Source organism: Alligator sinensis, unplaced genomic scaffold (assembly GCF_000455745.1).
Source record: "Alligator sinensis unplaced genomic scaffold, ASM45574v1 scaffold1201_1, whole genome shotgun sequence".
NCBI classification, from domain to species: Eukaryota; Metazoa; Chordata; order Crocodylia; family Alligatoridae; genus Alligator; species Alligator sinensis.
In genome coordinates, this window is record NW_005842690.1 from 829,206 (window position 1) to 839,000 (window position 9,795).

Genomic DNA, 9,795 nt, shown 5'->3' on the forward strand with positions numbered 1-9,795 from the left:
AACACATTGATGTCACTCAAAAATCCGGATCTCATAAGGAAAACAAATTCACTAACCAAAGCAATCATAAAATAGAACCACAATTAAATTACAGTGTGGAAATATGCACATTATCTGCAGTTGGAACACAAAGAAAAGCTGTTTTTCTGCAAAACAGACAGATATTTTCAATAGTGGAACCTAAAAGCCATTCTTCCTTGAGGTCCTAAACTCAAGTCAAGGTGTACAGCTGCGAGAAGTGCATACATAGGTGTATGTTAAGGAAGCATTTTCCAGCCCAGGGCTGGGGTCCCTGGGGCGGGGGGTGCCAGGTTAATCCTGGGGAGTATCAAGCACAGGAGAAGGTAGTGGAAGTGAGGAAAGTGGCATGAACTCAGACACTGCTTATTTCCTTCCCCCAACTGTAATTACTTTCCTGGAGCTGCTGATAGATCAATTGGTGATTCTTAAAATTCTTTCCTTCCTATTCTTGCTCCAGCCAGGGAAGGGGAAGGGGAAGGGTCAAATGTTTACATCATGAATATAAGTTTTTTGTTCTCTTCCTGTGGCTCTCAACCCCTTCGTAAAGACAAATGTAGTTCAGCCCAGTGATACAATCAGGAAATCCCACCCCTTCACTCTAAGCAACATGAACTAGAATGAGAGAAGGTAGAGAAGGGACCATGGCTCAAGCATGAGAACAAAAACAAAAATAGGAAGGGTGGGGAGAGAGGAGGGGGGGAAAAAATGACTTGAAAGGGACGAAAAGCAGAGAGTTAGTATGCTTAGCCATGGTGTGAGGCTGATAGGTATGGGAAACATCTATCAGTCTATAAGATCCCACCAAAAAAGAATGGTTGGCAAACACCATCTTGTATTATCCTTCCTCTTCTGCATAACAATTTGTTTCTCCCATCAGTAATTAATGGCAGGGATGCTCCTCTGGGCATAGAGAGGAATTAGACACTATAGCACAGGGGTACTTGTCTATTGTGGAGTGGTGTTCAGAAGGAAAAGGTATTGATATTTTTCAGCTAAAAAGAACAAATTTAATGGAATTAGGAGTCAGTGCATTCCTGTACTACACAAGATTAAGTCAATGAGATTTATTGACTTAACAACAGCCTATTGGGGCCTAACACCAGCTAAACAATATTCCTTTTGATTTTGAACATGGAGAATATTATGTTTTAAAGGGGAACTTTAATTAATCTGGTTTAGTGTTTTGCTAGGGTTTCCAGATAAGAAAATGAGGTTAAATGACATAACAGTATGTTTAACACAGTGCCTTGTTTATGATGGCTGTAATATTTTTTGGCAGGCTTAACTTAAATGCTGCAATGTGGATATTTCCAAACAGTTTGACTGCTTATCTGGGATTGGCACAAAAGCATCTGATTGGGCCTGCCAGATTACTCTCACACAGTATTTAACATTTCCATTACTGAAAAAACCACCAGCGGGTTTTCTTCTTCATGCACACTGGTAATCACTCATGTGTTCAAACTATAATACCCAGCTTGTTATTTCATCAGGATAAGCCAGACAGAAAGGAAAGGAGGATTATTTAAAAATCTGTCATTATAAATAGTCAATTTTATATGACACACGTAAAATATAAAATTTTAGCTGTGCCAAAGGCAAAAAATGTGGCTAAGAAGGTGCTACAGCAAAAAAACAAAAACAAAACCAACCCTGCCGTGTGTTTGTTAAAGCCTTATCTCTAGCTCAAAAGGTATTTCTAGATTGTCACTATTTATTTATTCTGTATAATTCAAGTAGGTTATACTGCTTTATTTGTTGGTCATCACCCCAATGAAGTGCTTATGTTTATGGTAGTCAGAGCAGATAAATTCCTGAGGGCCCAAGCTTTCAAATTCCTGCATATTGTTAATACATCCTTGTGCCTTGGCTAGCAGCAGGTGTCTTTGTTATCAAAAATGGATCCCTAAGTACACTAAAAAGAGTTTTCATTTCAAACAACCCAAACTGTAAGCCCTTGGAGTCCACACATATGGAATAGTCCTAATGGCAACTGGTGTAGGCTCAGTACTTTTCTGGGAGCAAGCAGGCATCCCTGAGTGATGGCACTTAATTTTTCCTTTAAAATATTTCTGCAACTTGGAAGTCTCTATCAAGCCTGGAAATTAGTTATGTGTCTGTGGCTTCTGTAAAAAAAATGGCTAGCCCCATTTGTTAGCTGTTTGATCTGATGCCCATTTGTTCCACTCTTTCTCTACAAAACTTTTAGGTGGCAGCAGCAGCATCCTGTGCCACCCTGGGTGACAGGGCAGAAGCACTACTCTCCATTAGGAGTAGTTTAGGCCTAAAAGCCATGTGTCACCTTCTGCTGCCCTCAGTGCTCTCTCAGTGGAGGGAGATAAACAACCTTAGTCTGAGCAACCACTATTTAGCATTACTTATTTCAATAGTGTCTTTAGGCCCCTGCTGAGACTGGGCCCCATTGTACCAGTGACTCTACAAACACAACAGAAAAGATAGTTTTACTTCAGAAGAGCGTACAGTTTGGACAGGATTAAGGAAGTGTTATGATCACAGTTTTGGTGAAAGGGAGATAAGGCACAGAGAAGTAACTTTGATGAAGGTCTTTATCAAGGTCACATGGAAATTCTTTGTCAAAGTTGGGACTTGAACCTATATCTCCTAAGCCCTTGCCCAGGGCAGCAAGATTGTCCATGGGAATTTTTCTGTTGACAGTCTCTCCCATGGTTGTAGGAAAGTGACCCAGAACACCCAATGCAGCCCTGTTTGTCCACGTTTTTCAAATTGTCCTTGATGAAAGTCCCTTAAATAGAGTTTGACACTGGAATGAGAAAGATGGGCCCATACATTGGAACGCCAAGTATGAATGCCAATCCCTGCTCCTCACCAAGCTGTAGGAAAGTTGATATGCCCAAGTGAATCCAAATATTATGGCTCAGATCCAAGTCTAGTAAGATGTAAACACTTTTACAGCTGTCCTTCTTTCATACAGAGGGACAAGGGTTTTTTTTGCAGTTTTGATAAAAGATGAAACATTTAAATAGCTGGATTTAATCAGTATATTCCAGAGAAGTGTCCTGCCCAGTGGAGACTCCAGATGTTTCAGGAGTCTAGAAAACCTTCATTCACTTCAGTAATACTTGCTATACAGACATACTCTATTGTAGATGATGTAAAATGTATTAGCTCAAACTACTGGAATAATATGATCAAATCCTCTTCTATATTTTTTGTTTCAGCAGTACACATGCAAGTGTACATTAGCAAGTTTTAATACTGATAAAAGGCTGCAGGATGTTTCTGATGTTTGGACTCAGAGCAAGAAGACCAAGTCTTACTGTGCCTAGCCAGCACCCTACCTATACTTTTGGTGGCCCCTGGCAAACTTTTAGTATCAGGGCCCCCCTTCACCAGAGATAATGATAAAAATAATAATAAAAATTACCATTTTCAGGGCCCCTTTCTGTCCGGCACCCAGGTGGCTGCCCAGTTCACCCATGCCTGTGTCCAGCCCTGAGCATAGTGCCGAATTTAGTTACTCAGTTGAATTCAAGAATCATTGTTTTGCACTGGAAGGCCACAACAGGATATGTAGTGGGACTACTTTTCCAAAAGGTCACATGAAAATCCGGTGTCAAGGTGGGATATTTTTCCTAAAAACTATGGAAGTATGAGACAGTTGCATCGCTGTTTCTGATTGCATTTTAATATTAAAAGCTTTAAATGCCTGCTGCATGCAGAATTTGGTCTGATGTACACATATACTGTATGTGTAGTTATGCTGTTTTATGTAAACAACAGTTAAGAGAAAGCATAATGGTTACTTTCACTAAGTCACTGGTAATTGTAAGCATTTTGTACTCCACTGTAGTTTCTAAACTGCACATTACACACAGAGAAAAAAGCCTGTTTCAGTTACCTAATTAATGTATGATGTCATAGGATGGAAATTATGTTATGTTAAAATGTATGCTTAAAAACAAATTAGCTCTGAAAGTGAATTATGATAAGGGATTAAAGGTTCTATCTCAAGGGAATGCTGCAGAGACTAATTGGTACAGCTGAGTCATTTGAGCAGTTGACAAGTGAAATAAGCACAAACCAAGCTGTTTTCATTGTTGTGACAAATATGCATGCTTTGAGAATGCACTTAACTGTGGAATGTGCTGAAAAAGACACACATATAGGCTGAAATATAAAATATTATCTTTTTCCCCCCCTAAAACCTAGAGTCAGAAGAGGATTCTATGGAGGCTTCTGTCCAGGGCTTCTTGATTCAGAAGCATACAGCTAAGTGACAGAGTAGCTGCTGGGGGTTGTCTGACTAAATTATGTTGCAGAATGTCAGATGGACCAGTGCTGGCAAAATTTAAGCTAAAAACAGGGAATCTGTTATCATTCCTCTGAAAATCTTGCATGAGCAATACAAGACTGTGCAGCTGATGAGGTACACAATGGAAAGTGTGGAAACTCCCTGATTTTAATGGATTGGGCTTTTGGAGAGGAAACTTCAGGCTTCTGTTTCCTCAATCCCCCTTTTATGGATACCGAGCAGGCAATGGCATCTGGAAGAACCATTCATTGTGCAGTTTGGCAACCTTGTAGAATAGTGGAAACAAACACTTGGGCTTCCTAAACTGGCAAAAATTGTGTTGATTTTTCCTGCATCTGTTCCAGAAGCCATTTCAGGCACTACTCATTTTGAGCGTATGGTGACAGTTTGAAGGCAAGGTCTGTGTCAACTTCTAAATTCCATTTTGGGTATAGTTCATACTTCATTTTCCATGTAACGTGTAGTGTGGCTTTGAGAATTCATTGTTTTGGCAGGAACCTGAGAATTTATGGAAAAATTGTATCTGGGACGATGTGAGAGAGCAATTAGGGCCATTCACTTTGAATAGCTGAATACCTTAGTGGAACCAGGAGTTTCCCATCAGCAAGGTCATTGACAGACTCAAGGCCACTTTGCTCTAGAACCCAAGGGTGGGAAAGAAGGGTTAAGAAAGAATGGTACTTGGAAATTTCCTAGTGGAAATACTGGGACAGAAAATATGTCAGAGATCTTTTAAAAAATGGTATGTGCTCTGGACCAGTGTTTTTCAAATTTTTTTGGCCATGTACCCCTTTACCTGCAAAATATTGCTCCTCATACCCCGTAGGCCTGATACATTTCTGCATATTCATTTTTTAGGAAGAGGTGTCAACACCAACATCAAATGAGGCACCACCATTACTCACTGCATGTTGACCAATCAGAAGCTCTGCTGCCATTATTAAAACTTAGGTAACTACCCCTGGAGGTATGTCTTCCCCAGTTTGAGAACCATTGCTGTAGACGAACCAAGGGACTACACTGTCAGAAATAGAAGACCCAGCTGGAGCAAGTGGAGGGAGAAGACACTGACCAAACCTGAGAAATCACAAAGAGAAATGAGACTAGAGTGATTATGTCAAGGAATATGTTGTTTTGCATAGTGTTTATTTTTAAAGTAAAGTGGGTATGTTTGAGATGTTCCTTTGCCGTGTTTCTGTTTTACTGTCTCATGATCCATGATTTTCCTATCCATGAAGATAGGAAAATCAGCGCTCCCAAAGCCAAGCAGACTGGTGAAAATGTGTCTCAGCACCCAGAGGGGAAGCTCTGGCAGGTTAAGGCACTGGCTTCAATGGTTTGGTGGCTATTCTGAATGGTCCTACTGCCCAAGAATGATGTGAGACACAAGGTCTACACCTGTAGGTGCAATCTCTCATCTAGGAGACCCAGAACTAGCAACGGTGACTGTCACTACCCAGATCCAGTTGGATAAAGGACTATGTAGAATTTAGCAGCTGCTTCCAATGAGAACAGTCACATTTGGTAAGTGGGACTGAACCAACTTGTGACATGCCCATCTGGGGAAAAGAGAGAGTCAGCAAGTTCCTATATAATAGCTTCCTAAAGTTAACTATGTAGAGTCATCTGCTTCTATATTAATTTAAACAGAATGTATAAGACTATATTTACAAAATCTTCTCATTTGCAATTCTGTTACAGTAAGTATGCAAGTTTCTTCATACAATACCTTTATACTTTTAAACACATGATCATTCACAGCACTGCATCAGATGCTGTGATCTGATTCTTCCCAGATGTAAAATCTACCAAAGAGCCTTTGGGTCTATGAACTAAAAGTTACCCAGGAATATCCTATTTCATACAATGCTGTTCTTGGAAATCCTTAGCCTGGTCATTCCAGTAAAGTGTAACCAGACAGTGCACATATGTAATTTCATTTGGAATTGAATAGCTTTTTATAACCAAAGAACAGAGTAGGGCAGGAAAATATAAATTAAAAAAAATGCTTTGGGTGCTTCAGAAGTGTTCACTTAGGTTATTCTATACCTATAAAACAGTTCTGTTATTTCTCTGGTTGCTCTTAATTCACTTTCTCACCAAACACTAGCATTAGTTGAAAGGCCAAGTAATGAGGCTAGGAAGTCTAAAAACCAAACTTGTCAGCAAGGATGTGAAGAGAATTCTTGGGACATCATCTGCTACAGGATTCGTATCACCAAGTACCCCTTATACTCCCACCAGCTACCCAGTATGTAGAATCATGTTTGCAGTCTCCAGATTGGGATACAGACTCAGGGCTTTTGCTGGTCAGCAGCTGGGGTCCAGGAGAGATAATTTTCCTTTTTTCACTTCATGAATGATACTAATGGATAGGGGGGCTGTGGGGACTGTCTTTCTCTGAAACACTGGGAGGACAGCCCCCCTAAAGGAGGGGCTGGGGCATGCTGTGGCTGGTACTCAGCAAAATAAGAAATCCCTGGCTAAAGGGTCTTGATATTCCACCAGATTTGGGGATCAGGAAGAAATATTTCCTTAGGTCACATTGGCACGCACCGTGCAGTTTTTGCTTTGTCCTTTTCCTACAATCTTCTGAGCATATATTAACCAACTGCTCCCTTGTAATTGCAATGGCAGAGCATTGGCAGTGCCCTTGTCTCCTCCTATACTTAAGGATTGTTCTAGAGCAGGAGTCAGCAACCTATGGCCTGTAGGCCATATGCAGCCTGTGGAGTCTTTTGATCTGGCTCGCAGACATGGGGCTTCAGCCAGAGTTGCCAGCATGGGGAAAAGCAACGGCAGCAGGCATGGGGGAAAGTGATGGCTTTGGGCACAGGTAAAATTGATGTCAGCAGGTCTTTTCCCTGTGCAGAGAAAATGCCTGTCACTGCTTTTCTCTGGTGGACACTTTCCCCATGCTGGTGGCAGGGAAAAGCAGCAGCAGCATCTGGGTCCATCCCCACACCCTGCCTCTGACACAAAATGGGACAATCTGGCCCCCAGCCTTTTAAAACCCCTGTTTTTAAGGCAGTGGGGCCAACCTTTCTGGCAGGTTGGGGGCACAAGTCAGGCAGGTTGGGGCCACAAATCCACCCCACACTCTTCCTGAGTGCCACTTTTTCCCCCTTCTTGTGCCCAATCTGCTGATCTGCATTTTGCTTCCTGCCCTGTGCCCCTTCCCTGATCTCCTGCTCTGCCTTTTGCTTCCTGTCCCATCTGCTGCTGTGCTGTGTTCTTCCTGATCTGCCATGTGCTATGTACAGGCAGCTTGCCTGTGCCACTCGTGTGGCAGGTTGACGACCCCCGTTTTAAGGTGTGGTTGATGTTTCTCTGAAAAGTGCTTTTTAGTTGTGTGAGAGGGTCTGAAGTGGTGATTTTGGGGGATTCCTTGAATAAATGGTTGTCAGGGAACTGGATTTGATGGCTCAAAGATCTCGTCCAGTCTTATCCTCCCATCTTAGCAACTCATGCTTTGTCATAATTCACAGGTACATAATGTGAGATGCATGGATAGCGCGTGCTCTCAGCGACCGGGGGCATGGCTGTGCTGGCGGCAGCGGGAGGGAAGAGGCAGCGATGGGAGCGCAGTGGTGGTAAGCCAAGCTCCTACAGATGCTGCCAGCACTGTCGGCAGTGTGGGGGGTGGCGACCACCCATAGGTGCTGCCAACAGTGTTGGTGGCGGCCAGTGGCAATCGTGGTGAGATGGACCATTAGCTGAATGGTTTTTTTAGTGCAGTCTTCAGGACTCAAGGGGATCGGCCCTGCTCTTGCAAAAAGAAACCTCCTTCTATTCTTCTTTTGTGCTCTAGGATAGGTGATGTGATTTAGCTCTGAGTAAAATCACAAGAGTAAAATCATAGCTACAGTCACAAGAGTCAATACATATTCAGCCCAATAATAAATCTGGGTATTAAGTAATTCCTGTTATGTGGTGGCATATTTCTTGTTTTGCTGCTGACTGCAGAGGTAACTTTGGTACAAAAAAATACAACACGGGTGCATGTGTCTGTAAGAGAAATGTGGCTGTTCACTATCAATTAGTTTGGGAGTGTTTTGGTCTTGTTTTACATGCAAAGGTCTCATAGAAATTTAAAAAAAAAATGAGTGGGAAGTCCCATAGGATCATAGGTAAATGGGGCTGGAGGGGAACTCACGTGGTCAGATTGTCCAGCCTCTTGCTCCAGGCAGAGTGAGTCCTGACTAAACCATCCCAGCCAAGCGTTTGTCCAGCCTATTCCTGAAAACTTCCAGGGATGGGTCACAGTGTCATTAGGCAGCTTCACCTGCCCTGTCCCAATGCACCACCACCCTCTTTGTCGGGAAGTTCCTCTTAGTCTCCAACAAAAATTTCCTGTGCTGCTGCTTGAAGCAGTTGCTCCTAGTCCTGTCCCCTACCACAGAGGATCCCAACCCCTGGGCTGTGGGCCAGTACCAGGCTGCGAAGGGTTGGCTGCCGGATTGAGAGTCTGCAAATGACTGGCATACTGCAGAGCAGCAGCCAACCCTGAGTATAAAAAATGGTTGGCTGCTGCTTCGCAGTATGCGGATCACTGGTGATGTATATGGGGTGCCCATGGGTGCACGTGCACCCCGAACTTGGCGTCGAACCCCCTGTGAAAAGGTACTGCTGACACTGCTGGCAGCACCTGCAAGCAGTCACCGCTCCCCCCCTCGCTCCCATCGACACTGCCACTGGTGCCTGCAGCTGGTCGCCAAACTGCTGCTCGGCGCTCGCCACCCCTCCCCACCACTGCTGACAGAACTGTGGCTGCCTGCGGGAGCTCCCCGCTTGCCGCCGCCACGCTCCTGCCGCCAATAGCACCGCCACTGCCTGCAGGAGCTCGCCATGCCCCCTAAGCCTCTGGGGACACATGGCGTTCATGACGGTCACTTCTGGACTGGAGTTTGCAGGTCTGCGGTCACTTCTCATCCATGGCTTGCCAGTCCACAATCTAAAAAAGCTGGGAACCCCTGCCCTATGGCCAGAGAGAAAAGCCCATCTCCATCTCCTCAGGTAGCTGAAGACTGCCATCAAACCCCACCTCAGTCTTTTCTTCTCCAGGCTAAATGAGCCCAGTTCTTTCATGCTCTAGGTTTGCTGACAGCTTTTATGTCTTGCTCTCAAGCTTTGGGCAAGTCCAGTTGCGCCCAAGTCCTTCTGTGACCAGCCTTAAGACCCATCTGAGGTCACGCAGGGAAGCAGAGCTGGAAGGGGCTTCCAGAGGCCCACTAGAGCAGTGGTTCTCAACCTTTTCTGGACCAGGACCCATTTATAAACATCAATTGCCAGTCACAACCCAATTCCCCTCACTCCTGACCCCCTGCCCCGTGTGCGTGGGGCTTGGGGAAGGAATGGGGGGCCCCAAGCAGTCCCTTGCAGGCCGGAGCTCTGCCAGCCTGTGAGGGAAAAGCCCGGGTTTCCTGTTTATCTCCTTTAAAGGAAAATCCATTTTTCAGGTTTGTTCATGACCCTTTCAC

General features: G+C 44.0%; 1 long non-coding RNA gene across 1 annotated transcript in view; it reads right to left on the reverse strand.

The window, feature by feature from the left end:
- Positions 1–9,795, reverse strand: part of LOC102367900 — a 93,095-nt gene that overhangs the window by 82,822 nt on the left and 478 nt on the right. The window lies entirely within an intron of this gene.